The sequence below is a fragment of the Homalodisca vitripennis genome, chromosome 4 (genome assembly GCF_021130785.1).
Source record: "Homalodisca vitripennis isolate AUS2020 chromosome 4, UT_GWSS_2.1, whole genome shotgun sequence".
Taxonomy (NCBI): Eukaryota; Metazoa; Arthropoda; class Insecta; order Hemiptera; family Cicadellidae; genus Homalodisca; species Homalodisca vitripennis.
The window spans coordinates 46,662,848-46,682,587 of NC_060210.1; the positions used below are offsets into that span (position 1 = coordinate 46,662,848).

The 19,740-nt window shown below is 31.5% G+C and overlaps 1 protein-coding gene across 2 annotated transcripts in view; it reads left to right on the top strand.

Moving 5' to 3' along the window:
* The first annotated feature begins 1,674 nt into the window (after window positions 1-1,674).
* LOC124359283 (acetylcholinesterase-like) overlaps window positions 1,675-19,740 on the top strand; it is a 397,002-nt gene continuing 378,936 nt past the window's right edge. For both annotated transcript variants that reach the window (XM_046811900.1, XM_046811901.1), the window contains exon 1: window positions 1,675-1,770. The gene's annotated coding sequence lies outside the window, so the exon portion shown is untranslated. The remainder of the gene's footprint in view (window positions 1,771-19,740) is intronic.

Genomic DNA, 19,740 nt, shown 5'->3' on the forward strand with positions numbered 1-19,740 from the left:
GTAGACTTGTTCTAAAGCAGTCAAGATCATTTTCTCGCCAACCTAAGTCTTCAATGTATCTGCAATTTATCTATGGGCATTAAGAGTAAGTGTTGTATGTAATTGTTTTACTTAAAGTTTCCTTCTATAAGTCTTTACTTGAAATCAACCAAAATTTCAACTAAAGTGGGTAAGGGTAATCTTATACCGTACTATAGTTTACAATATTGTTTAAACAGCATTGTAATGTACTTTCTTCGAACTACATATATATTTGTTGTTTTGTGTTTTTTATTGTGAATTTTCAGATGGACTTTCACAAAATGCTCGTCGAGTCTAGGAATTTTAAATCATACGTTTATAATTTAAGAACGTAAACCTCATTCATGTAAACGTAGCTAAACTGATGCGAAACGTAAAAATGTAAAATTAACATAATACAGTATGCTTATTTATAAAAAACGTGTTATTAATAAAAAATTGTGATTGGTTGAAAATTGATACAATTGAAAACAGGACATAAACATTTCTTTATTTCCTTTTCGTGTGATTTCATAAAAGTGAGATTCTTCAGATTCCCTAAATGTATTTTTATTTGGAACGATTTGATAAGGATTGGCTGAAACCGTAACCAACTGAGCTCAGCTGGTAATACTATGCCACTGAGTTTTGCAATGAAAGTGTCTAAGTATAAAGGAACATTAAAAAAGGCTCAAAATGATTAAAATCTTCGTTATAGTGAACTACTCAGAAAATTAGAATAACCAAATATCACTATTAAAACAGTGTTTTGTGTAATAATAATGCTACTAAAATAAAAAGAACGAGAGTCGGAAATAAAGACGCTGATAAAGTTCTGCAGAGATGCAAATCTAATTTAAATGGCAGAGAAGTAAAATTATAAAAGTCCATGCAAGGCTTTAATAATTAATTATGAATAAAACTAACTACATGTGGTATTGGTAATTGAACAGTTTTTCATATTAATCTCAATTATATATTTTAAATACATTCACAATTTCGTAATGGCAAAAAATACTATTAATGAAGAAACACCATTCGGAAGCTAACCCACTGGTTCCATAACCTCCATTGTTCCCTGCGGCTTCAGTGTTGCCTATTTTTTTACAAATAGACAATTTTTATTAAAGAAATGGCACATCTGAGAGAAGGATATTAATGTTTAAAGTACTAACTCAATTCGTTAACTTTCTTTCAATTTAAAAAATGTTGACCAACCACAATTCTATTTTTACATGGTTATTAATAATGCAAATTAAAATGGCTAGTGTAACTTTTTTATCTAACAGTATCTAACTTTATCTAACAGTATCTAACTTTATAACCGATGTTTACTGTTAACTTCGCACTAACCAAAGTGAAGTTCTCGGTTTCCCGCATGATGTAGGTTATGTAAATCAGCATACGTGCGGTGGAGAGCGGCGCGGAGCGGTCGGTCTGCTGCTCGAGTACACGGTGCCTAGTACAGTCGGTTCTATCCCTGCATAATTAAAACATGTACCGTGGTAAGTGACGACTCGGCATGGCGTGTGCAGCAGAAAGGATCGACAGGAAGAAGCAGGATGCACCGCAAGAGAAATATTATTGGATTGTTGTAGTTGAGGGATCGACCGGGTGGCGTGGGGCGCTCGCGTCGCACTGCAGTCCTTAGTACTCTACTCAGTTCTAGGGCAGGTAGCGGCCGAGAAGGACGAGTTTCGCGGTATGTACGAGAGTTTAGTGAGTTACTGTGAGTTGTGGAATGAGTTGTAAGTGACGACACTACTACAGGTGAGTGTAGGGATATATTTAAAATTAATATGGCAGTTTCAAAAAATAATGAAACTGTTTTAGTTCGGACGACACTGACCTTTAACTTTCTCAGCTGCTATTGGCAGTTGGCCTGGCGCTGGATGCCAATCGGATATTTATGTTCACAAACTCTGTAACATTCAACATCTTCAATGATTTTATATTTAAATATTTATTAAAAACTGAAATTTTCTTTTAAGTACCAACAAACGAATTGGATTTATTTATCCCTCTCTTAATTGGGGTAATTAAACATAATAATTTTGATAAAGAAACTTTAAAAACTAAGTAAATGCATATTTGTACGTTTGTGCAATTTTTTTGTAAATAAACGAGAGGAAAGTTGTAATAAATATTAAAACAATTATTAAATACTATATAATAAATTGAAATAAATATCTATTGGTGAATATGAAATATTATATGTTAGTAACTCAATATTAAATCTTATCTCTAAATAAATTTTCAAATTAACGTAAATAATTAGTTAACATAAATAAACCTAATATGAACCGTAAAACATTCGTACTAAGTACTAATGCCAATAATTAATAGAAATTAATTTAAGTAATTATAACTCATTACATCTGAATGATATGTGAATAAGTATATAGTAAATTAGTATTTAGAAAATAGATAAAAAGGTAATTCAAGAACCAGAAATACTGCTGACTGTTGTTCCGTAAATTACAGAATACAAATACAGCATTATACTGCGATATCAAAAAAGAAAGTAAAACATTACTTTACTGAGAACAATAATTAAATTCAAGTAAGTATTACATTACTTTATTAAAAATTCCTCAAATTTCCTGGAATATAATTAAAACATCTCAATTATTGAAAAATGTATGTAATTTTGAGATAATAGAAATTTGGACGTTGGAGATTGAAGCCACAGGAAGTTTCCTTTAAAATGCCAATTCCCTCTAGGGACATCAACAAGAGCAAGACTCAAAAGATTTGGAGGTTAAGACTTCAGAACTTTCATGGATATATATCACATATATAACGACACCTTCAATCCAAATTAAATGATAAAACTTTCAGAAGCATCCATAAACATTCAATATTTTAAAAATGGAAAAGTAATTTCCTGTAGGTGATTGGCTGATCGTAAGACAAGCCTGTCCTGAAGACTTAATCGGCTTCTTTGATTGTTTATCTCCGTCCTTATCTAAGAGTGATTCTTTTTTGAGAAAAAAAACGCTAATTATTGAATTCGTTGATCCAAGGGTACTTTAAGTAAAAGTTGAATAAAAATGTATAGCACTTTCTGAAAGCAAATTCAAATTAACTATTTATAATATTAAAGCACTAATAATTCAAAGCACTATAATTCAAAAAAATGTATAGAACATGTCAAATAAGGACAAATTTTCTTGAACATGAGTCGCACGTGTGATACTAGAGTGGCTTAAGATACTTTCAAATTGATATAACATGAAAATAAAAGGAAAAGATCCATGCCATTTGGCGTACTATTACAGTCGTATGATGTTATGTGTAGATACTATATTTGTCACTTTAGGTTTATACTAACAATAATTATTTAGATATAACAAAAGTAATCCCATTTGATAGGGCATTTAAGTTTTTAGAGGTTGTGGGTTATCTCCAATTATCTGCCAAACTGGAAGAAAAACGTCATAATTTGTAGTTGTAAGTTGGGTTTAAAATGACGTATCTATTCGGTATTGAAAACCAAACAGTTCCTTCATAAAATCGTGTGTCTGTACGCACATACAATTCCTCTTGGTAGAATGTTCTAGATATTTGAAACCTAACACATGGGTTCCTCTTAGTTCAAGGAAAAAGTCTATTTGTCTAATGAGTAACCATGTTGGCAACGAAATATTAGATAATAAACAAATTTGTAGACGAATTGAGTACATTAATATAATAATTTATCGTGAGAATTAGTTATTCTGGACTGTTTGGTAAGACAGTTTCGTTCTGCTTGATCCCTCCATACTCAGTTGTATTGATTTATAGGAGATATTTTGTTTGAAAAATTCAGATACACAATAGCAAAGAAAAAATATTGCGTTCTATTACTGCTTCCTAAGGAAAAACAATAGAATTATACATCAAGTTTTACAAAAAGGATTAAAACGTATTTTAGATAAGCGTTTTTTATAACGCTGCAATATAACTCGCCAGTGAAGAAATGATAATTTAAAATACCTATCATGATTAAAAAGGTGTTAGATATGTAAATCAAATAAATTTGTTGTTGAGCTAAAAGCTACCTTCCGTGCACGCAACATTCACAGAGGAAACGTACCAGCAGAGCAGTCGCGCTAACGACGAAAAAGTTATCGGTTGACACAGAGCAAATGGCAGAAGAAAGAGACTAATTCAGAAAAACTAATATTACCAGAAGAATATGCGTACACGTAACGAATAGAAAAAGAATTGGAAAACAAAAGAGGTCCACCTGCAAAGGTATTACAGCATTCGTTGGATGTTTTTAATTAATAAAAATAAATATTAATTCTGTATTTACTCAAATTACATACAAATTACAAAATTAAATAATTATATAAAAGTATGAAATACGCAAGATATTGTTTATACAACCCATCACAACTATAAATACAATTTAAAATGAAAGTCTCTAATCAAAATGCGAGATCTAACCGTTACATTTTTTGAGAAAATAAATTTCCTCCAAGGCTTTGCCTTTATGGAGAATATTTAACAAACAAAACTTTTTCAATAGCATAGCAGTGTTACTTAAATTAAATACACACAATAAGATTAAAAGTCAGAATAAGACTGGACTCTAGAAGTGAGAAGTAGGCAAATAAACTTCCTTGATGGAAAGAATGAAATAAATACTTAGGAGAAAAAGAATTTAAGGTAAACCTAAAAAATGGTATACATATAAATACACATACATATACATTGGATCGCACAACCCTATAATGTGGGTAAATACATGACAATTATGTTTGAGGGTTGTTCCCATTAAATTAATTGTACCACCATTTTTGTCTCAGCTAGGTGTTTAAAATAGTATTCAACGTAATCTATATTAAATTGTATATTGGACTATTTGTGGGTCACTCTTCTAGAGCTGAGGAGATAATGCAAATTCGTAGCAATCTTTTAGTGACAAACACATCCTGAGTGCGACGTCTGAATAATCTCGCTTAAACAGCTTTAAGATATCACGTTGACAGGCTTTCTACCACCTAGCTGGTTACGTCAACGCTCAGGTAATAAATGATGCCATAATATAATTTTTTCTGCCCGACAACACACTTTGTATATTAGGTAAACGCTATAGTAAAAGTTATTGTATTTTTTACCAAGTTAGGGACAGTGTCTCCTAGGGGGTGGATTTCTGGACAAAAGTACAGTATGTAGGATGTCCCGTAACTCTCTGGCCAAAGGTATAACCCGTTATTGATCAGGTCAAGACACACATATTTCACCATATGAAAACATCTATGCACATATAGCCTAGGTGAATTTCTGCTGGAATTTCCTTCAGTACGTCACGTCCAGCAGCTGAACTCTCAGCAGCAGGACGTCTCAACATATTACAGTAAATTATCAATAAGTGACAGGACAACCAACACCGGTAATTGAACGCTAGCTGAGAAGACAAAAAATGAAGAAAGGCCAAACAAATTGTTATACCATTGGTTAAGAATGAATCTATTTAGAAACTATCTCTTCAAATTTTTTGTCCACGTAAATTCTGTGAAAACGTCACATCAAGCAGTTTTTTATGTTAGATGTTCTAAAGTTAATATCAAGGCATTAAAACAGATGAAAATTTAACGGTTTAACGGTATGTTCATGATTATAATCTGAATATGCTAAAGCCCCTTTAACAACCACCACTGCATTTGCCTGACTGACCAATAACTAAATCTTCTTCCCCTTCTTAACAATTTAGGAAAAAATCTATCACTGTTCACTTCTGCTACTAAGATATCTTTCTGAAAAAATTATAAAGTTCACACAAGCCTAATAATGTAATTTTATTTCTTCACATAAAAATTAACCATAATATAATTTTTTCTGCCCGACAACACACTTTGTATATTAGGTAAACGCTATAGTAAAAGTTATTGTATTTTTTACCAAGTTAGGGACAGTGTCTCCTAGGGGGTGGATTTCTGGACAAAAGTACAGTATGTAGGATGTCCCGTAACTCTCTGGCCAAAGGTATACCCCGTTATTGATCAGGTCAAGACACACATATTTCACCATATGACCATGGGTCTAGTGCTTAGTTTCCCATCTGTCTGTCTGGATATGGGTTGTAGAAAAATTAATATCTTAAAAATTGATAAGTTTAATTATACCAAATTTTCTTCCAATGTTTATGATAACCAGGCCAATTACAGAAAAAATGGTCATTAAGTTATCCTTAGTATTTTCAAAACTGCGACCATTAATACTTTTACACTTTAAATATCTTTAAAACCAGCAATTTCTTTCAGGATCTACAAGAATAACAGTTTGGCAGTTTTAGAGGATATTATCACAAATTTAATGACACCAACATGATTTAAATTGGTTTTCGAATTACTACGAGGTTTTCAGAGAATAGCTAACAATACAAAAACGGCAGCTCTCAATGTGGGCCATGTCTTGTCACAGTAGATCTGATCGAAATCAATGATTTATTATTCGATTTTAATAACTTTGGATTTGTGGTTACCGTTATTCCTGCAGTTCTTGAGACAAACTGCTGGTTTTTAAGATATTCAAAGTTTAAAGGTTCTTATGGCCGCCATGTTGAAAATACTAGACAATTTCATGATATTGTTTTCAGTAACTGGCCCTGTTATCATACAAATTTGAGACAAATTTGGTATGTTTTTAATTTATTGTTTTTTGAGATATTATTTTTTAAATAAAAAAACACGTACAGACAGACAGATGGTAAACTAAGCATCGGAGACCCATGTTCATATGGTGAAATAAGTTTGTCTTAACCTTACCAATAACGTGGGATACCTTTGTCCAGAGAGTTACGGGACACCCTGTAAATGAGAAAATGATTATTTTGACCCACAAAATTCGCTCTGAAATTCTAGTATTAATATCAATTTGGGAATGTGTGTTCATAGATAGCAAAGTGCAAGCTTTTACCTACCAGACTTCAATTCCAACACCAGTTAACTTTTGGACTGGCTGTAGTCGACATTACCATTAATTTGAAGGTGTAATGTCTGTTAATAAATATCTAGAACTTACTGAAGAATTTGAGCTTGTCTTCCATTTATTTAATTTGTGTCATCCTGTTCATGCTTTAAAATATACAAAGAAAATAATACTGTACATTATAAGTAAATTATTCTCTTTATTTGAAGGAATCTATGCGAATTCTCATTCAAAAAATTAAAAAATAGCATTTACATTTTTCATTTATTATTTTTGATCATAACCGTATTATAATTTTGATTAATAATTAATCATTTTTAATTTCGATATATGTTCTTGGACTGTGTACTAAGGAGTGAAATAAGTAATACAATCATCAAAATTGGTTGCCCTATTTTCTTAATTTTTTTTACTTAGTCATTGAGAATGTGTTACATGTCTGATTAAAATTATATTATATAGATTTCAAAAATGTATTTTAAATAACACAATTGTTTTGTTTTAAGAATGCAAATAAGTGTACCGGGTGAGAAAATACGTTTAATTCAAATAATTGTTGTTTGTTGAATCAATGTTTCTGTACATTTCTTGAATACATAAATAGATTTATTGACGTATAAAATACCCTCGTAAATATGACGAGGAGGGAAAGAAATGAGATAGTGATTGAATAAATGCGCATTCGTGGAAACTAATTTATTCACTTAGGGACTTCAGAAAAGTGATAAATTGTAATAGGTTTTCGTAGAATACGATATGAAAGAGGAAAGCATTTTGCACCTTTGTGAATATTTCAAACACATGGTTATTCCTCAAAGGGGGTCTTTGACGACTCGCGCTTATAGAGCCACTGCCGCTACATCCACTAAACTATATTTCTTTGACGTTTAAATGTCGACCTCTTACTGGATCAACTTTCTCGCAACTTTCTCGCCATTACGGTATTATATAAATTTCGAAATCAATCTCCGAAATATAAATTCTCTAACCCCTCATTTTAAATTTAAAAAAAAGTTAAAGATGTACTTCTTTTTATAATCATGGTTGTAACTATTTTATGGCGAAGTTCTTTTGTTTATAGTTTTCCACACATCAGCGTCACACCGAGAAGTCTTCAGGTTTTCTGTAGTTTAAGTTGTTCCACAATATCGAGAAGGCTGTTACGAGTAACTTGTTTGCAATGTTGTAGACAAACAAAGACTATCATATTGAGTTTACCAAGTAGGAAACATAAAGACAAAATTATGTTTTGGATATTTGATATGTTTCATAATTTTAAAAACAGTACCCTCCAGACAAGAGTATCAAGAGCAATAACCAAGCAGAAGAAAATATTGCTTCGTAATATATCAACAACGACACAATGTAACTGAAGAGGTATATCTCCACCGATTTGTTTAAAACTATAAGTAACTTGTACCAACAGATATAGATAATTACCTTCAAAATAATAGGTGAGGCAAGATAAAACGTTGAAGCAATAATAGGAGGAAATTAGGAGAGGAAAGATATTCACCATTCAGTTAATAATTGAATTTCAATTTGCTTTTGAAAGTTTTCAAGTTCAATTTGAACCTTTTTGTTGATTGTACTTTTAAGTTATAGAGAACCACGATTAAAAATTATATAAAGACAATCAGATTTATTTGAGATTACAAGAGTACTTACGCTATACAAATATTGTTCATTATATTATTATATTGCGTATAAGTTTAGAAACGACTATGATAAAATAATTCAATATATAACGTCTGGACCAAGTTAAATCCATGTACAAAGTTCCAAGTCTCTAGAAACTTCCCATTAAGAATTATATCGCACAGACGGACAGAAAGATGGACGAAATGCCCTTTCACCTGTTGATCAAAAAATCAATATACTTCTTCCTTAGACGAAAAGAATTCTATACACCAAGATTTCAGTCTTTAGTACCTTTCTTCTAAGAGTTATCGCATATAAACAAGTACATACGGGTAACGCTTTGATTGATAATAATTAATTATGTATTAAATTAACGGTATATGGAATTGTTAATTTAAAAATTTTTACAATGCTCCACTTGTACATATCAATTTTCATTATGCATTCTATTGTTGCCTTATACGTTATGATCTTTCCAAAATCTTCTAAATAAGCTTCATATTTATTTTGTAGGTGTAAACAATTTTGATTGTCTTGTAAATTGTAATTTAGGCTGAGATTTTCTGAGGATCGAGTGTTTTTTAGGGAGGAATCGGCCTTATTGTGTTATCTGATACTTTGCTACTTCCTTATATGCAGTAAAGATGAAAAAATAGATTTTATATTAAAAAGTGAATTCAATAAACTAAAAAAATAAATCCAATGATATGGTCTCTGCATAAACCTGTTTATTGTTGTTTATTTATATATAATTGTTGTTAATTTGGATTAAAATTAATGATTCTTGCTTAGAAACGATCTGGAGTGTACCAATATTTACCAATTTCAGTCATATCAGATATCTGATTTACCAGTTTATTATGTGCACTGTTATGTGAAGCGCTGATATACCATCTCAGACTATGTACCAGGTAATTCAATTGCGAATACAAACACCTATTGGGAATATAGTGACATCAACATTGTATACAACTTCACTGTCAAATAGATTTACAGATGATCGTCTACAGGTTTCCAAATTCAGTCAACAATTTCCATGAGATAATTCCGAGCTAGTTTCAGGAGAAAGCACTAGGCAGGTCACCTTTGTAGTTCATTCTTATAATAACTAATTATATCAAAGTACACCAGAACAAGCCATAAATACAAATCAGTTAGCTGTGTGTTTTATTTGTATTGATATTCAGTGTGAGTAAACACCTTATCGGTATATGAGGATTTTCATATTAATGATCAAACTCAATATTTAAAAGTTTAAATTGTGGGGGCAACGCTAATACATAATATATCTCTTAAGTTAGAATATTTTTATGTCGGAAGCATATTCACTTATTCAGGTTTTAGATTCATAATACATCCAACATATTTATAAAAGATATGTTGAATGTACATTTCCGATAAAAATTGCAACGTATCAAGTTAAAAAGTCATCAGATTTCAAGCTTAAAACTACGAGTTTGATTACTAAAAATATTTCTCAAAATATCACATATATTTGAGATATGAGTACTGTCGTGAATTAGAAACACTCGAAGGAGTTTCAACGTCTACAGTACAGTTGAGGAGGTTTACACATTCATTTTTAAAAATTGGCTTTGAAATAACTGACTAATTGCCAAAATAAACGCCGACATAGGTCATATGACCGTTGTAAATAGGTGAATAGGATTGGAAGATGAGAATAATGTTTCAGTGAGAATTATCTTGTTATTTACTAGGTAGGATTGACTGAATTTGAGAAAGGACAGTAAACAAGAGTTCAAGGGTAAACAAAGGAATCCTACTCTTTTTATTTTAATTTGCGGCAACATAAAAGGCATCGATCGGGGGAAAGGAAGGAAATAGGACAGAAAAGTAATTATGGGAACGGAACGGTGCTCTGTAACAACAATATTGCCCCCTATTAATTAACCCAACCCCATACGTGGGACGGGTGGGCGGACAACTAACCCCGCACAACTCTGCTGGCCACCATGTTCAGCTTAGACAAACTCACATAGCTACAGTCTGAAGAAGCCAAGACAGGCAACATCAACACGGCTTCGAACTTACTGACCTTCGAATTTTTTATCCAAAAATAAATAGGATTACTCCTTAGACCAAGAGGCACCTTCCAAGTGTAAAATCTCTAGGACTTTTCTATTAACAGTTCTTGCACAATCAGACGACACTTCTTTTATTCCTCAATACGGACCAGTTGGATCCTTAAATTAGCAAGCATATGAATTGTTTAACCAGTAACAGCCTATTATGGATGCAGTATTATGTTCAGTCCACACACATTGTGTTTATTTATTATTTTATTTTATTGGATGATACAAATTAAACTAGCTTAGTATATTAGTTGTTAATTAGATTTAGCTCTATTTAGCTCTTTTGGAGAGAGTATTGGGTTTACAGCGTTCCTCATCATTGTAGAACAATCCTCCTATTGGTCCAGATCAGCTAGCTGTGGGAAAACCTGGCCATGTTTGTCCTATGAAAGTTTCAAATTGACTAAACAACAGATCAGCAAACAAGGAACTAATATCTGTAGTTCCTTGTTTCGTGAAATATAGCGTGGAAAAGTCCATAGGCGCAACTTTGGGTTACCGAAGCTATCGCTTAGCCTAGATACAAATACACTGATGCTGCAATTTAAATTCTCCTAATGGTTTTGTATCAAGCACAATGTGCTTGTTAAAAAATTTGCTAGCACACTGAGCGTTCAAAGGTAATTTTCTATATTTTATGGAGATACGCTTGAATATATACCTACTCATCTTGTCTTCGCATAAGATTAAAGCGACTCCCGAAAGTAAGCAGTTAAAAATAAATGTACATTCTCCTTAGATAAACATTGGTACATTAACTAGTTTTGTCTTTAAACTTCTGTACTAGCCATTGCAAGTGACAAACATGTTCACTTAGTCGAATCAAGGCATATATCTGCGTTACTACATGCTCCAATTTTGCATAAAACTTCTGAAAATCCTACTTTAATTCTAAAAGTAAATAAAGTACTTTTGCTGCAGTACCATTTTAAGACACCGATTTCGGAAAAAAGGAAAATTGAAGGTTTAAGAAGTACTTGATCTGCTTCATATATATACCGTACTACTTAGCACAGGACGGTTTGGACAAGTCTTTAATAATTGCTGCATGCCACTTGTGGAATTCCCTTCCTAACTCCATCATGTTCTGTGAAAAGCGTCCCTGGTTTGAGGATTGACTAAAGAAGTTGTATATAAGTGGATCGCAGGGACTGGTCCGTCTTAACTGGCTTAGACTATACCAATGACGGATAGTTGCATGTGTCAGTAATCATAGTGATGAATCTTTTTAATTAAATGTTATATAAAAAACCTATTTTAGTGTAATTTATGTTATGTTTAGTTTTCTAGTTCTTAAAAACTATTTTGGTTTATAGAAGAATGTTAACCAAATAATCCTTTATCAGATTGCAGATTAATTAAGTAAAAAAAGGGCCATGTAGGCCTAAATTTGATTTTTAATGACGAGGTTGTTTGATTTTTTTTAACAGAATTTAAATTAAGTCAAAATAAAATTAACAAAACGATGAATCTTCCAGGCTTTAGGTTCGACCTAAGCTTTAAATCTCCCGCCTCCTGCTTCAAACAACATAAAACTCCGTATATAATTTGTGAGAGGCCCTTCTAATCCTACCAAAAACGTCGATGATGAAAAAGTGAAGCAAACTAACTTTATTACGACAGAAATGATAAACTGAAACCAAATATACACGCAACTCAGCACATTTTAATAAGAACCTCAATTTAATTTTTATTAGATATTTTCTAATTTAAAATTGGTTTAATTTTCAAACGTGCCTAATATTTTTATGGCTTGGTCTTTTGATCAAATATATTTGTGTGTTTTATATATAAACCTAGTCGACTGTGTGTATACGTTCATCATTCGGGAACTAAATTACAGTTTACAATTTTATAACACTACTTAGTCATTGTTGAAAACGACAGAGGAATTTAATCTAAGAACGAAATCGATACTCTGCAGCATAAAACTATTATTTGGTATAGGTGGAAATGGAAGGGGATGTAAAATTATTAAAAGTAACAGTTTTCTGATTCTTCTTCTCTTGTCTGACGCTGGTTTTGTTACTATTATTTAAATGTGTGATGATTAGATTTATACATGTCAAAATAAAAATTACAATCCATATAACATAGTCCCTTTATCTGCTCTACCATGTGAACCATCACTAAAATGTGTGTGTATAATTCTGTCCTTATTAAAAAAAGCATACTAGATGTTTCTAGGCTACTCTAGCACTTTAAAGTTTACAAATGTTAAAAGAAATTGATGTTGAGTAATTCCTTAAACAATTTGTGGGCTCCAGAAAAGTTGTTGTAGACCACCAACTGCATTGATTTTCGAACAGCTGATACAAACTCACGTTGAGAGCCAATCTGGTGGCTTATAAACAGTTTGTTTGTCTACTAATTTGCTTCAATGATGTCAACGCATCTTATATGTTTAATATGTGAGACGAATTATTTTAATGATTAATGGAGATAATGTTCAGTAAATTAGTACGGTTATGGAGGCTAAACTGGTGCTGCCCCACAGTATCTGCTGCAAATTTACTTTACCTCTCTCCACCTACTCACGGTGTTTTCCCATCATTATCTTCTCCACTCGTGCGGATCAAATTCACTTCGTTAGTTTACCAACCTGGGACCTCAGCTTTATTTATATCTTAGTACTCATTAATGGCTTTATTCTAAACCCCTCGGTTCTGATACTATCGTATTGTACGCTTGTATAATAAGAACACCATGTTAATGAAATGATTTCAAAATCTTACTAGATTGATTAAGATATTATGCCATAAAAACGAAGTATCTAGAGTTTTTAATTCCACATTTAATAGAATAAACATAAAACTGGATCATACACACTATTGAATCATTTATTGGTGTTGAATATTATTACTTAATTTCAGTTACTACCTTTAATAATAATAAATGTTCGAGAGAAGTTTAAAAATACAAAATAAAATGCAAACATCACAAACGTTTCAATACTGTTTACGCTGTCGTGACTTCATTAGCAAAATTTAGGGACCAAGCTATTTTAACCCTTTGTTTGTTTTAATTACAATAGATGTGTTGTATTGTGCCAGGCGTACATGTTTAATGTAAATTCATTGAGAGATTTTATGTGGTAAACATTTGATAGCCTCACTATGTGATTTTGGAATGCACACTTCACATCTAAACAACTTCAAGTGCAGTTGATTAAAACATACAGGTTAATTCTCAATCAATTTAAAAATAGCACTGACTTAGGAATAACACAGTGGTTTATCTAAACCTTTTATAATAGAACAAAAATTAGCTATTAAACATTTGTCGATAGTGTTACGTTTGTTTGGGTGTATCAAAATGATTAACTGTTCACTAAAAATAATAGTTATTTAATTCTTCATTGCAATTTTCTTTCATATAGATGAAGTTTTAATTTTCCACCAATCATAGTGATATAATCGTATTTTATCTTAATTGACTGGGATTTGTTATGTTTGGAGTTCCAATCATTACTAAAAACATTTATCTATCGTTAGGTTTAATTTTTCTCAAGAGTATTTATGAAATATCCAGTAAACGTACATACATACAATGTGTCTGTACTATTTTTCGTCTTTCGTATGATAATGTCTCTCCTAAGTGTCTGTCTGATATATCCAAATTCACACACACACACACACACACACACACACACACACACACACACACACACACACACACACACACACACACACACACACACACACACACACACACACACACACACACACACACACACACACACACACACACACACACACACACACACACACACACACACACACACACACACACACACACACACACACACACACGCATTCGGAAAAGCTTTGACCAGTCAAATATGGTACGTATTTCCCATAAACAATAATTGCTGCAGAACACGGAAGTTTGTTGAAGAATATATAATATCATTGATTATTCTTCCGTTACAAAAGTGACGAACTTAAAACGATATAAATAACATAATGAAAATAACTAAAAAGTGTTATTACAAACAAAGTTGAAAATCTCAAATGCAATCCTTCACGAATCAGTCAAGAAACCGTTGCATTATGCAACAAAGTACCAACAATGTCACAATTGGATATAAATAATAAGATGTAACTAAGTGAATCAGAATCTTCTATCAACAACCTCAAATTAAGTAATCTAATCTTAATGATGAGCAGCTTGCCAATGTAAAAAACTCTCACTTAATTGTAAACCTTTTAATTTATGCACCAAAATAGGCAGAACTGTAAGTCCTTTCAAAAGGGTTTTACTTTTTGTCCGACTTTTCAATTAAATCAAATTAATTTATTTAAAGATGCTATAACATTTGTCAGAGATGTTATAATAAAATACTTCGTCAGTAAACAGCAACATACATCAAACCCAGATATTATTCCATTTTGGAAAAATCCAAAACAAAATCTAGTTTGGAATCTCCTCTTCCTCCTAATCACCCGGGTGAACAATTTATCAACATAGTTCTGTTTAATTTAGTTAACCCTGAATTTAAAAAAAATCCTTAACTACAAAGCATAAACTCAGTTCACACCAAATTAAAGCAATTAAGTTATTAAAACACAACAAATATATCATCATAATACCAGCCGATAAAGGGAAAAAAATTATTATTCCAAACTTAGAAGATTGAATTAAAGCAAAAAAGCAGACCATGATACGTATCAGACCCTACATAAAGATCCAAAGGTTAAATTTAAAGAAAAATCCAAGAATATTTGGAGGGAAATGGTTCAGAACAAGATTTATCACCTGAAAATGAACAAAGAACATTTATGATTCTGTCACTACTTCATAACCTTACTAGTAACCCTAATTATGATCAAGCTAATAAGTTACAAGTTGTTGATTCGTCCCATGCAGTGATTAGGACCTAGTATCGTATCTGAGAAACTAACAACTATGAAGAAAAAGAAAAAACCTAGAAAAATCATAGAAGCCCCAAAATTGAATAGAAGAAAATGATAGAAAAAAAGAGTTGGAAAAATGCCGAAGCGTATATAATTACTTCAAGTATTATACAAGTAAACAAGGTAAAACAAAAAAGCTTTCTTAAGTTCAATTGTTTTAAAAATATTATCAAAGATGATAGAGAATGTTCAATGAGGAGTCTTTTACAGTATTTGTTAAAATAACTAAATTCTAAAAATAGGAATGACGCAGTAAATCCAAAGAAAAAAAATGTTTCCTTGCTTATTACAATGAAGAAAACAATTAAGGTCTGCAATTTTATTAACTCTTGTCGTTAGTCTAAGAACTGTTTATAATGCCCAATTCAACACAAGAGGAATCCCTAAAAGTGATGAAAGGCATAAGAAAACAAATTGTTGAAATTTTATCAGATCTTACCAAGGATTTTGTTACGCAACCCATCGAGTTCTTTGGTCAAGTTGAGCCTTATTATTTTAGAGCAAAAACAAAAACAGAATATCTCAATCCAGAATTAAATATTAATGAAACATAGCGACGAGCTTCAACCGTCCTCTCTGCCAAAGGAAATTTCACGAACTGATTTTTGTGCCAGAGTTTTAAATAGAAGAAAAGAATTCCTCCAAAAAGAATAAAAGACTTAAAATCAATAATAAAATGGACGCCACTTATCGATATGGACTACTTTAACACCCTACTTTCATAAAAAGTTTCTGGAAAAATGTTTTCACAAATGTTTTGGACCAACAGGTTATGTGTGTAATTTGTGTTCAAAAATATTTGTTATAAAATATTTTTTGCTGCTGGAAATCGTATGTAATATATTAAATTTGAACTGAAAGACAAAGGTCTGTATGTTTTTACATGTGATTACCAAACTTATTACTTTGATACATAATATCACAGAGAGTTTGAAATGTTAACATACTCTCCTGTTAAATATTCTCCTCGTATTTAAAACTGCAGCTAGAACCTTTTGTTTCTCACAGTTACGAAATAAAATACTAATTTATTAATATTTCTTAGGATACCGTGTTTTAACAAAATTAATTATCATATTATTGTTTGTACTAATCAATTACTGTTCGGTTATACAGCAATATCTGGTCCCTTGTGCTATATCCCTGCAAGTTAATCTGAACAAGTGTTTCTTTTTCCAGTTCATTATTTATTTTTGATTACGACTGATCTGGTGAATTTCATCCGGTTGAAGTAGCATTATTAAAGTGAGCGGTAAGAGTGAAATAGAAGTTAATAAGCATTAGAATATTAGTATGAATAGGCACTTAAATGGAGCGCTAGCGAAGCGTGTTATACAAGAGTTGGCAAAATTTCAGTCCTGACGATATCTTGATAACGAACACCTACAGAATTTACATTTTACATGAAGCTTTCTTTATTTATTTCTATATATGCGTTGAAGGTTACGATGATAGTGCATGTTCCTCTATGGGATTCGAGTGAGCGTTAGTATTTCCTCAAGAATGATTTGAACTACGTGTTAAAATTATTTCCTGCATAGACGAGAGGAAATAATTGAGTTCATTCATGATAATTACCTTAGTGACATTGAAGCCTTATCAATCAGGAGAATGGAAAAATGTCTTTTTGTATGATTATCTGTCTGTCCTCAGGATAGCTTGAGTATGAAATGAGCTTTAGAATCGAAACTGTGCAAGTACATTCGGCGGCACGTGGTATGACATACAGGTAAACCTTTTTTCGAAGAATAGACCTGTAATTAATTTAGCACGGAATCTCGTGTGAGAGCTGCATGGATATAAATACGTGGGAATTAGTGTAGGTACCCTTCCCTTAAGGTTTCCTTGGTACGTTTAGTCTTTTCTCTTATTTTTCTGTTAATATAATGGAGGCAAGGCGGGAACCTGGCAATGAAAAAAATTAGTCCTCATCCGCGTAGCGGGCAGCAAACTTTGGTTTAACTTTTCCCATAGTTAAACACACTTTTAATTCAATCCATTCCAGAGAGACGTATCTTTCCAGAAAAATTTTAAGTTTGAAATAAATATTTTTATTGGTCATTATAAAATAATAGTAATATAATACATCATTGTCCATGAGAAGTTCACGTAATGTTTTAAGTAAAACAGTCAAATACGTGTTTATTTATTACGATCTAAAACAATTGTAAATAAAATGTTTATTTAATCTACTTCAATTTACATGCCACATTAACTGAGTAGAAGGATATTTAAGATAGAAATATTTGATTCTCCTCCGAGTATAGGTTGTAATCCATCAGATGTCCTAAGGGAAGTCTATTTCTTGGAGTCTCGGAACTATGAATTAACTACGGTTGTGCTGCAAAGACCAGTAAATCCTAAATATTGTAACAAAACTAAGCAGTGTAATCTTACTCACTTTACACATTATACATCTCAATTTCAGATTTGTTGCGTCATAATGAATAACGCGATTAACCAAATTTTAACATTTAATTATTTCATCCTCGACATATTATTTTGAAGTATAAGTTTTATTGCAATATACGTTTGCAAAATGCATTGCTTTGAAACCATCGAAAGAGTTTGTTTGACCTGTTAGAGTAAATAACATAAGCATAAAATGTTTAATCGTATGTTTGTTGCATAATATTATTTATAGGTATCATTAATTTTTAACCAACTAATAAATAAAATAAGATATTCCGTATCTCCTCACGTATCGGAGAAATGATTATTCAATTACTCCATATTATATTATAATGAATATTGTAGACTTAGAAATATTAACTAGTGTATAAATGTGACTCGTCTCCGAGTTGAGCTAAGACTCCTGTCCTTTGTGCACGTTTGGTGAAAAGGGTGGTTACTTATTCATGGGCTCAGTTCGTCTTCTTCTCCGTCGTCTTATCCCGTTCAGTATCATCGGTTTTTTGATGAGTTTCTCCATGTTGTGCCATCCCGAACACGTTACTTATTCAAAATACGTTCTGCCATAAATAATATCTTCATTTCATGTTTATGCCCGGAATTTCCCCTCACGATGAGTTTTCTTTGTTTACTCCAGCCATATATTTTCATTGCTTTGAAGTACGAGTATATCTAGAGATGATAGTGCAGACAGTCTGTATTAGGCCAGGTAAATGTAAGCATTGATGTAAAGAATCGATATAAGATAATTACAACTGTTAACAGTTTGTATACAATATCAGAGATAGTAACTGAATATAAAGTACGGTTCACAGTAAGTTACATGCTCTTGCTACTTACTAAATACACGATAATATGCATAATGTTTGCATAGAAAACATGCTGGTTATAATGGTATGAATATAATAGTTATACGTCATAGATATTTAATAATCACGTTAAATGTTTCATCTTGAATAAAAATTTAGAGATAAATATTTACTGATCTTAAAACTTAAATAGTTGAACTATATTATCTTTAAGCTGCTAAAAACTTCAGGACATAATATAGAATATTACTAAAGTTAAAGAGTGATTTTATTAATCGTATCTTGGTGGTGAAAAATATTTTTAGAAACGATCTGATGCTTTTCTGCATTTTTTGTCACAATTTTTCCTTTATTCGCCAATGATTGTAAACTTCTTTGGACTTTCGTTCAAAAGTTCTATGTATATTTCACATTAAACTTGAGGGATCTCAACTCTACTCTGATAAATATTTCAATGACAACAGATTTTTAATGAAGTAGTTATCTAGGTTTTAATCTCATTATATGTGATGAGTTAAATTAAAATTGATGAATTAAATTTAATTAAAATAATTTATTCGTAAACATACATTTAAAGTATATTAGGACTGTATACTATACAATATAATGTTGTATATATATAAGGTGTTCACAAAAGCTTCTTTCCGCGATAGTATCCATCATTTCAAACAACAAATGTCATGTTAACTTAAGTCGAGAAATATCTCCTTTAGACGATAGCCACCATTTTATATTTTTTATAAAAGATTTAATATTTCTAAAACTATGTACCTATAATTCACACAAATATCCTGGGCACACGGAACTATCTACTATGGGAGCAAATACATTTGTTAAGTTTGACAAAAGTTTAAATTTTTGATTTAGATAATGTTTTGGAGTTAATTTTAATCAGTATAAGTATTTGATATTGATATATGATTGCTTTTGAACCTAGAAGATTAAACT